This window comes from Euphorbia lathyris, chromosome 9 (assembly GCF_963576675.1).
Source record: "Euphorbia lathyris chromosome 9, ddEupLath1.1, whole genome shotgun sequence".
In the NCBI taxonomy this organism is placed as follows: Eukaryota; Viridiplantae; Streptophyta; class Magnoliopsida; order Malpighiales; family Euphorbiaceae; genus Euphorbia; species Euphorbia lathyris.
Genome location: NC_088918.1, coordinates 50568546 through 50581995, shown reverse-complemented (window position 1 = coordinate 50581995; position 13450 = coordinate 50568546).

Sequence of the window (13450 nt, the reverse complement as noted above, 5' to 3'; positions counted from 1 at the left end):
TGGCGGACATCCTTGCTTACTTTGACATCACTGCCAGCCAGTTACATCCAAATGGCTGGTTAGATCTAGCTTTAGATTGTTACCTAGCTTCAAACTTAGGGGTAGTGTGCACCCCTCGTGTCTTTCGATCGTTTCATAAACCGTCCAAGTGAAAGTCTGAGTCTTTCCTCACTTTTGCAAAGTTTGGAGTATATTCGCCGTTTAGCGGCAAGATGTCCAACGTCCATCTTTGGGACGAAAAATTCTTTTACGTAAAGATTCAAGAGGGCGAGTCTTTAGGATTTCCATCATACTGGAATGCCAAACCTCTGCATATGGCGGGAGATATGCGCATTTTGACAGATAGTGATGAGGTAGTGGCGGAACTCATGAAGAGTGTCAAGGCGGATGCTTGGACATACGCCGACGCCTTGGACTTCATGATGAATGACATTCCCTTGATTCGCCGAGAATGGGACAAGTTCATTTATTCAAAGTTTGCTGAATCTGACCAAGGTAACTTTGTTCTTTTCTTTGAACCTTGATTACTTTATTGTTCTCATTGTCAGGGGTTTATCTAAGGCCAATCACGCTCTTGTAGAGATGCGCAAGAAACTGAAGGAGGATGAGGCTCGAAAGAAAGGGCAGGCAACGGATCCTCAAAAGGGTGCAAGGAAACGTCCTGCGGATATAATGGCCGATCCGCCTCTGAAGAGGAGGAAGCCTACAACTTCTGGCGGACAAAAGTTTATGGCGGATGCCATGAAATCTGCAAGGCCCTTGGTGGAGAAGGAACAAGTAAGCTGTTTTACCTTTTCCTCTTACCATATTTTGAATCTAAGTTCTGATCTCCTTCCCTTTGTGCAGATGGTGAAGCCTGACCTGGGCAGTTATTGGTCTGCCAAATATGGTGTTGAGGGGTCCTTGGAAAATGAGTCTGTCATCAATGATCTGGACGAAGCTCTTGGTCAGTTGGGCGAGGTGCAGAAGAACCAAAACCAGATCCCAGGATCAACCCATGTTCGAATGGGAAAGACGGAGCTTCTAACGGTGAGTTCCTTCTGTCCTTTTGTTATTGTTTGGATGAATAAGTGATCTCTTTTGGGGAGAGTTTTGCTATGGTTATTTCGTTTGAATGAACTGTTTGCCTTGATAGATGTATACTCGCTTGCGCGCCATGGAAGCTGAGCTCCTTCAAGGTCTAGCGGATAAGGCCACTATAGAAAAGTTGGAGAAAGAAGTCGCTGATGCTAACGTGAATGCCACGTCCGCCATTGCCCTTAAGGATGCTGAGAACCAAAAGCTGAAGGAAAAGATCGAAGCATATGCTAAGGAACATGAGGATGCCTTAGCAGATGCTGAATTCATGGCGGGGGAGCAAGCTTTCTTTTATGGTGAATGGATCATGGCATATGTCTAACTAGCGTATCCCGAGATTGATTTTACAGATCCAGAGTTCGCCGTTCCTGATCCGGATGTCGTCCACAAATATCGCAAAATCCCGGACGTCAAGGATTACATCCGTAATCACGTTCGGAAATGGATGAAGGGATCCGCCGAAGAGAGCAAACCTTCTGCTAGCATCAAGCTGGTGGACCTTGAAGAAGTACCTCCAAAGGCGGGTGAGGAGGTGATAACTGATGGCACTCTTCCTCTTGAGGGAACCACTTCTGTGGAAAAGGAAATCTCTTTGTTGGGCGTATCCGGAGCCATTGAGAAGGAAGCCCCACAAGAAGGCGCATCAGGCGAGAAGAATGTTAAGGAGGATGCTCCTGTCAATGTTTAATTTTGCTTGTAAAACTTAAGTACAGTTTGTTTAATCCTTGCTATTATTTATTTTACTTTTACGTTTGCGTAAGTAAATTTATAGGCTTTCAGGATTTGTTTTGAAGTAGGTGGCCAGCCATACTCCATTGTGTGAACCTTTGTGAAGGTTTGAAGCTGTTTTATTCCTTTAGAGGAAGTTAAGCTGCCTTAGGGATCGTCTTGCTACCTATCTTTGAGGTGAATCGATCCGCCTTTAGGACTTGTGAACCCTTCTTTGGGAAGGGTGTAAGAGAGTGTAAAGATCTCGCGTCCGAGAAATGTTTTAAGTCTATCTCTAATGGTGATCAATTAAGGATTGATTCGCCCATGAGATTGATCTCCTATTTTTGAGGAGAAAAAGTAGCTATGTGATAGCAGTACTTTGTGGGAAGCGTTGGGTAGCGTTAGGTGCCCCCCTTCTTTTTCCCACTGGAATATTTATATTGCTGCAAGAAAATACTTAAAAAGAATATTGACAATAGAATAATTGCTTTTTATTGATTGGAGATATGCTTTATTACAGCAAGCGGGTCTTATATGTGAGCCTCATTAAAACCTTTAATAAGAAAAATCTCATGGGAAAAAAGCTTACTAAAGGAAAAAGAGTACTCAAGACCTTATTTACATTCTATTTTCGGGCAAAATATTTGCGGAGATTTTGGAGATTCCATGTACGCGGCAGCGTGTTTCCCTCCATGTCTTGAATCTTAAATGTGGCGAACCCAATCTTATCGACTATTCTGTATGGACATGTCCAGTTGAGCCCTAGCTTCCCTTTTCCTTCCTTGGATTGGATTTTGTCTGCTTTACGGAGTACGAGTTCTCCAACATTCAAGTTTACAAGTTTGGCATTCTTGTCATGATAAGCTGCGATCCGCTGCTTGTAAGCCGCCATGCGCACGTATGCCTTTTCTCGCCTTTCCTCCACTTGATCAATAATTTCTTTCAACTTTTGGCTGTTTTCATCCTCGCAATAGAATGCAACTCTGTCACTTGGGACATGTATTTCAATTGGAATTACAGCTTCGACACCGTGACACAGGGCGAATGGCGTCTCGCCCGTAGCTGTTCTGGGAGTAGTGCGATACGCCCATAGGACGCTCGTTAACTGATCCGCCCATTTCTTGTCATGCTCTCCCAATCTTTTCTTTATTCCTTTAACGATTGTCCGGTTCGTAACTTCGGTCATACCGTTTGACTGAGGATAATAAACTGAGGCGAATCTGTTCAGAATGCCCAATTCTTCATAGAAAGTTTTGAACTCTGCACAGTTGAATTGTGTTCCATTGTCAGTGATAACCGTATGAGGAACTCCATACCTTCCTACGATGTTATCCTTGACGAATTCCACCATTCGTTCAGCATTGATAGAGGAGACAGCCTCAGCCTCTACCCATTTGGTGAAATGATCCACAGCCACTACAACATACTTCCTCTGTCTTCTTATAGGAGGAAAGGGTCCAACTATGTCAATTCCCCAGACCGCAAAGGGTCGACCTTCGATGATGGGCCTTTGAAGGTGTTTAGCGGTGTGTGATTCAATTGCATGAATCTAACAATTATGGTAAGACTCCACCAATTTTTGTGCATCAAGTTCCGCTGTGGGCCAATAAAATCCTGCTAACCTGGATCTCCTCAAGATGGAGGCAGATGCCTCATGGGCTCCACATGTTCCTTCGTGCAGCTCCTTGAGGACCTGTTGTCCCTCTTATGGCAAAAAGCATTTTAACCAAGGGTGGCTAAAAGACTTTCTATAGAGGCAACCATTTATCATGGAGAAATAGGCCGCCTTCCTGACTATCCGTTGAGCTTCTTCCTTGTCCATAGGTAGAGCTCCATCTATCAGATACTGGCGGATTGTAGATCTCCAATCACTTTCTACTGTCGTGAGTATGGATACCTCTTCCAAGGCGAATGCGAGAGCTGCTTTGACTTCGAATGGGCATTGTGGATCCGCCCAGTTCTCCTTGCTAGAAGCCATTTTAGCTAGGTGATCCGTTTCTGTGTTTGATCCTCGAGGTACATGGATCAGTTCCCACTTGGTTTCTTTGGCTTCAAGGTGATCCAGCAATTTTTTGACCTCTGCAACGTATTTAGCCAAAATATCATCTTTTACCTCGTAATTTTTGATTACCTGGTTGACCATCAACTTGGAATCACTATAGATCACAATCCGCTCGGGAGTGATTTCTTTTAGCAGGCGCAGCCCCAATATTAGGGCCTCATATTCCTCCGCATTATTGGTTGCAAGGAAATCCAATTTTGCTGCGTACCGTAGCTTTATATATTGGGGACCTTTGATCACGATGCCTATACCTTCCCCTTCTAATGAGGAGGCTCCATCCGTATACATCGTCCATTCCTCGACTTTAGATTTGGGGAGATTCATTCCCTTTTCAGTGAATTCATTCACAAAGTCTGCCAAGACTTGACTTTTCAAGGCTGATCTGCTCTCATATTGTACATCAAATTCTCCAAGGCGGATTGCCCACTCCATCAGTCTCCCCGCAGTTTCTGGTTTTTGCAATACCTTCCTTATGGGTATACTGGTACGAACTATGACAGTATGTGCTTGAAAGTAAGGCCTGAGACATATGGAGGTGGTGACAACGGCCAGTGCCATTTTGTCCAGCTTGGAATATCGGGTTTCAACATCTTTTAATACTTTGCTCACGTAATAGATAGGATATTGCTGGCCCTCTTCTTCCCTTATCATGACCGTGCAAACAACCTTATCTGTAACTGAAACATACATGTAGACATTCTCACCTTTCAAGGGACGACTCATAAGGGGTGGTTCCGTGAGAAACCGTTTGATCCCCTGGAAAGCTTTCTCGCAGTCCTTGCTCCACTCAAACGCCTTTTGCTTCTTGATTACTTCATAAAAGGGTTGGCATCGTCGGGCTGAACATGAGATGAACCTGCCCAAGGCTACGATACGCCCATTAAGACATTGCACTTCCCTAATATTCTGTGGCGCTTTCATCTCCAAAACTGCTTTGATTTTATCAGGGTTTGGGCTCACTCCCTTCTGGCTAATCATGAATCCCAAGAACTTTCCATATGTCGCCCCAAAAGTACACTTCTTCGGGTTCAACTTAATGTTGTGATGTCGGAGTACGCCCAGTACCTCCTTTATATCCTCTGCATGCTTCTCTACAGTGGTACTTTTGATGATCATATCGTCCACATAGACAGAGAAGTTTTCACCTTTGCTTTCTGCGAATATTTTGTTCATCATCCGCTGATAGGTTGCACCCGCGTTCTTAAGCCCAAAGGGCATCACTTTGAAGCAATAGGTGGCTTGGTGAGTCACGAACGAAGTTTTGATCCTATCCGAAGGCTCCATTGGGATCTGGTGATAACTCGACTTTACATCGGTGAAGGAGTACATGGCGTGTCCCGCGATTCCATCTACTAGGATATCAATACATGGCAGGGGGTAGTTGTCTTTGGGACAAGCTTTGTTGAGATCTGTGAAGTCAATACACATGCGGTATGATCCGCCCGCTTTCTTGACTAGAACCACATTCGCCAGCCATTGTGTATAAAGTACCTCTTCGATGGCATCCGCCCATTTGAGCTTGGTGATCTCTTCTTCTATCACCTTCTGCCTCTCAGGGCCATGGTTTCTTCGTTTTTGGGCCACCGGTGCCGCGTCTTTGTCGATGTTGAGTTTGTGAGTGATCACATCGGGACTAATCCCGGGGAGAATCTCATCTTTCCATGCAAAGACATCTTCTGACTCATGGAGAACCTTCGTGATAGCTTCCTTAATTTCTCCCTTTAGCCCTTTAGCCATCCGTACATGCTTTTCATCCGCCATGAGGTACATCTCTGTTTCACCCAAGGCCATTGTGACAAGCTCTTCCTCGTCCTCATCTTTAGACTGTGGGCGAATCATTAATGATGTTGAATACGTATCCTGAGCCACTTTTTGGCTTCCTCTGATCATTACACCTCCCTTGGCCGTGGGGATGTAAAGAGTTAAGTGGCGTATGGAGATAAGGGCTGCAGCTTCGGAGATAAAGGGTCGCCCAAGGATAATATTGTAAGCTAACTGGCCATCCAGGATGGAGAATTCCAGATCGCCCTTCCAGATTTGATCTTCATCTGCTAACTCACAATCTAATGTTACCTGGCCCTTAGTTTGAATGGTGTGTCCTGTTACCCCTAGAATGTCCACTATGGTGGTTTCCACTTGGATTGGATCGACCATGAGTTTGGCGAATGCTCCTCTTGTGATGACATTGCATGAACTCCCCGTATCAATCATCACTCTTTTCATCTCCCAGCCTTCCACCATCATAGTAATGACCAGGGCGTTTGCATGAGGAGAGATCTCCGGACCGGTATCCGCAAAAGGGCGATTAAGTGATGTCCTGTCTAGAGCAGTGGTTTTTGCCTTTTTCAACACAGGTTGGTACCCAGGTCCGCATGCTATGACATTGATGGTCCCTTTTGCCTTATTCTTCTGATCATCTCTGGATCTATCACCGTCTCCCTTCTTGCCATCATTTTGGACGAACCGGTCCAACTTTCCTCTTTTGATAAGCCTTTCTATCTCTCTGGCTAATTCCCAGCATGCGTCCGTGTCATGGCCATTCTTCCTGTGGTATTTGCAATAATTTTTCGGATTTTTCCCAGTGTTGGTGTACTCCCCCCTTTTGGTTCGGGGTATGAAATGCTCCGCTTGTGTTGACTATTCTCAATCCACATGAGCACTTCGCTTTTAGAGGCATTGAGTGGCGTAAATGACGACACAAATGCCGATTTGTTCTTAGAACCTCTTCGCCGACCTCTAGAGGATGAGTCTTGGTGCTTGTCTTTCTCCTTATCTCGATGGCGAGATTCGCCCCTGTCCTTCTTGGACGGAGACAATGACTCTCTGCGAATGTCATCTACCTCCATGAAGTCCTTGCATCTTTCAAGTAATTCTGCCATACTTTTGGGCTTCTTCCGAATTAAATCTTCCTGCAAACTTTTACACGTGGTGTTTTTCGCCAGAGCTTCCGCTGCCATGGAGACATCCACATCGACAATTCGTATACACAATTTGTTGAAATTGTCTACATATTCTCGAAGGGGTTCATTCGCCTTCTGCTTTAATTCGAAAAGCTTCCATGACTTGACCACTGGAGGAATACATCCGGCGAATTTAGCACAAAACTCCCTACTCAATTGATCCCAGCTGTTGATTGATCCAGGAGGTAAAGATTGGAACCAATCATAGGCGGGACCTCCTAAGGTGGTGATAAACATCCGGCATAAGACCGCCTCACTTGCACGGTTAAGGCTGAGCAACATTCGGTACTTTCTTGCATGGGCCTCTGGGTTGTCTGTTCCCATGTAAACGGGTATATTAGGTATTTTAAAATGCCTCTCTGTTTCCTCAGCTTCGATCCATGCTGTAAAGGGTGAATCTCGATTAGCGAATGGATTATGTCGGGCATTCTCTTCATTAATGCGAAGCACCGCAGCTCTCACACGATCATCAAAATTCTCTGGACCCGCCCTTGGCGGTCTTCTAGGGGGAGATCTACTTGGAGAAGATGAGGAGCTAGATCCGGACGATGGATCTGATGGTGAATGCCCACCTCCACCACCCTGTCCTCTAGGAGGAGCTTGGCCGTTATTCCCTCCGTGGTCTCCCGAAGGAACGTTTCTATCCTCTCCTTGGTTTGGTGGTGGCGGTGGCCTATCCGATCGAGGCGTCTCTACTGGCCTCTTGCTTTATCTACGACCAGTAGATGGGGATGATCTACCCCGACGGGAAGATCTCTGTCTCGGGGGCGAAGGTGATTTCGACCGCCTACTTTTCCCCTTTCTTCGCTTTTTGTGCCTTCGACCTTCTGATCCGCCTTCGGGGAGATTCGATCGCGGGCGGCTTGGGTTATCTGATCCGCTCAGATTTAACGCTTGGCCTGCGGATCCTCCAAGGGGAGTTTGGTTATTCCCACGGCTTCCTCCTGCGCCATTAGGAAATAATTCCCGATTGATTGGCCGTTCACCAAGCGGTAATGTGATGGTCACCAAGGAGTCTGTAGTGTGAACTTGGAGAAATGAAGAGTTAACGGCATTCAATCCTATAGTCGCCTGCGGCCACTGAGATACCGTAGATGTGGGGGCCATGCTCCAAAGTGGAGGAATGATCATGAATGACCGTAGGCGATTACCCATCTCAGGTCCAAACTCTCTTCATATTGCTTCCGCACATATGTCGATGAATGCGTCCGGCGTCACACTCCCTTCCGCTTGCGTCGTAGGAGCACTTGAATTAGCGCGACTAGCACTGGTTACAGGTTGGCTTGATGGTGTTATCAATGGCGTTTCAACCCCCGAGCAGGGGTTCTGTTCTCCATTCGTCATATCTTTTTAATGTGAACGAAAACCCTTTATTTGATTAAGGATTCCACGCTCACCGCACCAATTGATGAATAGTGGAGAATTTTCGATAGGTTTCCGTCTCTGTGGGGGCGTTGTTGGGTTCGACGGGGGGAAGCTCCGATGCCAAAGTCAGTATAGAAGAACAAGAGAGCAAACTGAATTGACAAAGGGTAAGTGAATGTGTACCTTGATAGCTCGAGATACTAGCTATATATAGTCATGAAGTTGTAACTTTTAGTAACTAGAAAGTCTCTATTAATGCTCCATTAATGGCGGTTATTGGTTCCCTTTAAGTATGTCCGTTTAGGAAATTGATTGCCTATTAATGGTCTTTAGTGCGGGATCGGCTCAGCTGTTTCAATAGCGGATTGGGCGGTTATAGCGATTCGCCTCTTAGGTTCGCCCACGGATCTCGTGTGGTGAGATATTGGTGATCCGCCTGTCAGATCCCTTTGCTCAATACGCCGTGATACTCTGGTATCAGGTGATCAACACGTGGCCATTCTAGGCGAATATCCCTTTTGATCATTGGGATAATATCACAATGTTATCAGGAACTGTTTGTATGTTCCAGAAATGTCTCGTAATATTATTTCTATTAGCTGTCTTGTTGACGACGGTTTTCATATTTCAATAAAAGACAAACATTGCGATTTTTATAGAGATGGGATTTTCTATTTTTCAGGAATATCACAAAATGGGATTTATGTGCTAGATGACAAAATTTATGTTTTCGCAATTGATACCAAAAGACATAAGCTAGATAATTCAACTTACTTGTGGCATTGTCGTTTAGGCCATATAAACAAAAGACGCATGCTTAAGCTACATCAAGATGGGCTTATAAATTCAATTGATCCTGAATCATTGGAAATATGCGAAGCATGTTTAAAAGGTAAAATGACAAAGACACCCTTTAGCAATAAAGGTGAGCGTGTATCAGACACTCTAGGATTAATACATTCCGATGTATGCGGTCCTATGTCAGTCCAAGCAAGAGGAGGATTCAGATACTTCATAAGCTTCATAGACGACCATACCCGATATGGTTATATCTACTTGATGAAGCACAAGTCTGAAGCTTTTGAGAAATTCAAATACTTCAAAAATGAAGTAGAAAATCAATTAGGAAAGAAAATAAAGATACTTCGATCCGATCGAGGTGGCGAATATCTTTCAGATGATTTTCTGAATTATCTAACTGAATGTGGGATATGCTCACAATGGACACCTCCCTATACACCACAACACAATGGTGTATCCGATAGGAGGAACCGTACCTTACTAGATATGGTACGATCCATGATGAGCATAGCATTACTTCCAAAGACATTCTGGGGCTATGCCTTAGAAACTGCACTCTTCACCCTAAATCGAGTACCAACTAAATCCGCTAGTTCCACACCATATGAATTGTTCGTTGGTAGGAAACCCACATTCTCATTCATGAGAGTATGGGGTTGTTCAACATTTGTCAAACGCATAGCGTCAGACAAACTAGATTCTAAATCTGATAAGTGTTTCTTCATTGGATACCCTAAGGAAACTGTGGGGTATTACTTCTATCATTCAGATGATCAGAAAGTAATAGTATCCAAGCACGCAACCTTCTTGGAGAAAGAGTTTCTCGAAGAAATAGAAAAGGGAAGCATGATTGAACTTGATGAAGTTCAAGAACAAGAAACACCGACTGAAACAACAGAGGCGGTTGAGGAACCCAAAGCAGTCCCATTAGATGAGACTCAAGTGCCACCCATTCGTAGATCACAAAGAGTTCGTGAACTCCCAATTAGATATGGTTTTCTAGTGGGAGATGATGATGAGGTTCCCGTGTTAGACGACGAACCCGAAAACTACGAAGAGGCTTTTAACAGTCCAGATTCTAAAGCGTGGCTCGAAGCCATGAATTCTGAAATGGATTCCATGTACACCAACCAAGTGTGGACTTTGGTTGATCCACCCGAAGGGATAAAACCCATTGGGTGCAGGTGGATCTTCAAAAAGAAGACTGACATGGATGGAAAGGTTAGCACCTACAAAGCTAGGTTATTAGCGAAAGGATATCGTCAGAAACAAGGAATTGATTATGAAGAAACTTTCTCACCTGTGGCTATGTCCAAATCAATCAGAATAATGCTCGCTATTGCCGCTCACTACGATTACGATATTTGGCAAATGGATGTGAAAACGGCTTTCCTAAACGGAAACCTGCTTGAGGATGTATATATGATGCAACCTGAAGGTTTCACATCAAAGGATGCAAACAAGGTTTGCAAACTTCAGAGATCCATTTATGGACTCAAGCAAGCATCAAGAAGTTGGAACAATCGTTTTGACGAAACCATAAAACAATTTGGTTTCGAACAAAATTGCGAAGAAGCTTGCATTTACAAGAAAGCAAGTGGGAGCTCAGTTGCATTTCTGATATTATATGTGGACGATATATTATTAATGGGAAATGACATAGCTCTACTACAGTCGGTAAAAGTATGGTTATCAGGTAACTTCTCCATGAAAGACCTTGGTGAAGCAGCTTATATACTTGGTATAAAGATCTACAGAGATAGATCAAGAAGACTGCTTGGTCTTTCACATGCTACGTACATTGAAAAGGTGCTAAAGCGGTTTAGCATGCTTGAATAGAAACGAGGTAACTTACCCGTGGTACATGGAGTAAAGTTAAACAATCATCAATGTCCTAAAACCGAAGATGATAAGAAGCGCATGGCTGTAATCCCGTACGCCAGTGCAATCGGTTCGATTATATATGCTATGCTTTGCACTAGACCTGACGTAGCGTTCGCGTTAAGTATAACGAGTCCTTACCAGGGTAATCTAGGAGACGAGCACTGGAATTTCGTCAAGAACATTCTTAAGTACTTGAGAAGGACTAAAGACATGTTCCTAGTGTACGAACAAGGGGATCTGAAAATAGAAGGATTTTCAGATGCAAGTCATCTCATAGATGAGAACGATTTTAAATCCCAATCAGGATACATGTTTATCTTGAATGGGGGCGCGGTCAGCTGGAAGAGTTTCAAGCAAGGAATCGTAGCTTTCTCTACGACCGAGTCAGAGTATATCGCTGCTGCGAAAGCAACAAAGGAAGCGGTTTGGATTAAGAAGTTCATTACTGAACTTGGTGTGGTGTCTGACATTGTAAATCCCATTACACTGTACTGTGATAACAATGGAGCCATTGCGCAAGCAAAGGAACTACGGTCTCATAATGCATCCAAGCATTACCTGAAGCGATACCACATTGTAAGAGAAATTATAGCAAGAGGAGATGTGAGAATAGAAAGAGTACCTACTGAGGACAACATTGCAGATTCGTTGACAAAGCCCTTAACCCAGGAAGTACATGATCGTCATCTTAGTTCTACTGGGATAAGTTTTAGAAACAATTGGCTTTAGTCCAAGTGGGAGTATGTTGAGGTTTAGTGCCCTATAGACAATTGTTCTAGGATACAAACTTAATGTAAATGAAGTGTTCTTTATATCATTTGTTTTAATGAGATATGGTTTCATAACTATATAAAGGCAATCCCTTTTTAAGAACTAAATAAAGTCTAATAAAAGGAAATCCATAAGTTTGTTTAAAGTGATTATAAAGTGTTCATACAAGCATGAAGTGAGACGAAACTTTATGATAAACTAATAAACTTAAAACCACCCCAAGTCAAGTAATATGTTTAGGATTGACATATCGTTGCTGAGACTTGCATGTAACAATGTCTTCTGTCGAGACAGAAAGCTGATCTCACAAGCTTCATATATACAGATATCTGGACAGTTACATGGATCCAATGAAAAGAAGTTCATTAGGATTGGGGACCCGACTTGAGATAACAGGATGGGTAGATTCATCCTTGTCACATGTTCATCTCATTGGTATTAATAGGTATAAGTAATCCTCAGACCCAAAGGAATGTTAATTAGTGATTATGGATTACGGAATGTGATGCTTTGATCCTGTTGTAACACGATCCATAACAGAGATGACTCTGGGGTGTGAACGGCAGACGTTGGGTATCACAGAAAGTAATTACATGATAATTATACCTTGGATTGAGCATTTGTCACTCCCGATAAATGGGAGATACGTCCATGGATCGCTTGTGGAAGACTCGACTCTAAACCCTTGCAAGGTGATAGCTTAAGACTTGAAATACAGATTTCACTTAACCTATCTAATTGGAGTTGACTCGGCCTATACAAGTAAAACGAACGTCTCGCTATATGTGACTTGACATTATCCATAGTCATAAGATTCAGTTCAATGATGTAGTTGATAAAGGATCGAATTATACTGTAACTAATACAAAAAGGTCAACGACAGAATCAACCTGTCTTCTTATAGCTCTGGGGGAATGTTTCGGATTTTCTAATCACATTTCGCGTACTCATTCCGTTATGCAAAGATTAAATATAATTCTGTGAAAATTAATTTAATAGTTGCATATGGCTAGAAGCAATAAGAACCTAATGGGTCACACATAAGAGTTGGAGCCCAAAAGAGAAACAGATGTTAATTAATTAATGGAAGCCCAACTGAGTCCACTAAGGCCCAGTATATAGGGGGCGATTTTCATGTAAGAAATTACATGAATAATTAATTTGATTCTTAAACAATTCTAATTAGATTATAATTGTGAATTAAATTAATTAAATGATAAATAAGTTAGGAGTTTTAATTAGATTAAATTGCTCCTATTATTATCCTATAAGGTTACTATTATTATCTTTATATTTAAGATATAATTATAGATAATAAATAAGAATTATATTCCGAATTAAATTCTTATTCAGTAACCTAATTTTATCTAACTAGGGTTTATATACAAGAGAATAATGGAGAATTGATAATAATTAAAGATGAGTAATGGCATGACTATTCATCTACATCTCCATAACATCCAAATATCATACAAGGGGAGAAAGCATAATTAGACAAAAGATGAAGGATCCGCCATCCATACTCTTATGGATAAGGATCCCCCGACGAATCTCCAGGGCAGATACAGAGATGCCAAAAGGACAAAGCGACACTAACATCCGTAATTATGAGAACCGTTACACAACAGTTAATAACCATTAAGAAGTCATTTATTAAACATGACTCTTCACATGCTTCCCCATTAATGTTGAAGGTTACATAACCTATATAAACATCCCAGCTTCTTGGGGATCAAAGGTACACTTACTGATTTTCTACTTTTGTGCTTACAGTTTATTCTCAGAAATATTACTGACTTTGGCATCGGAGTGTCTCCGA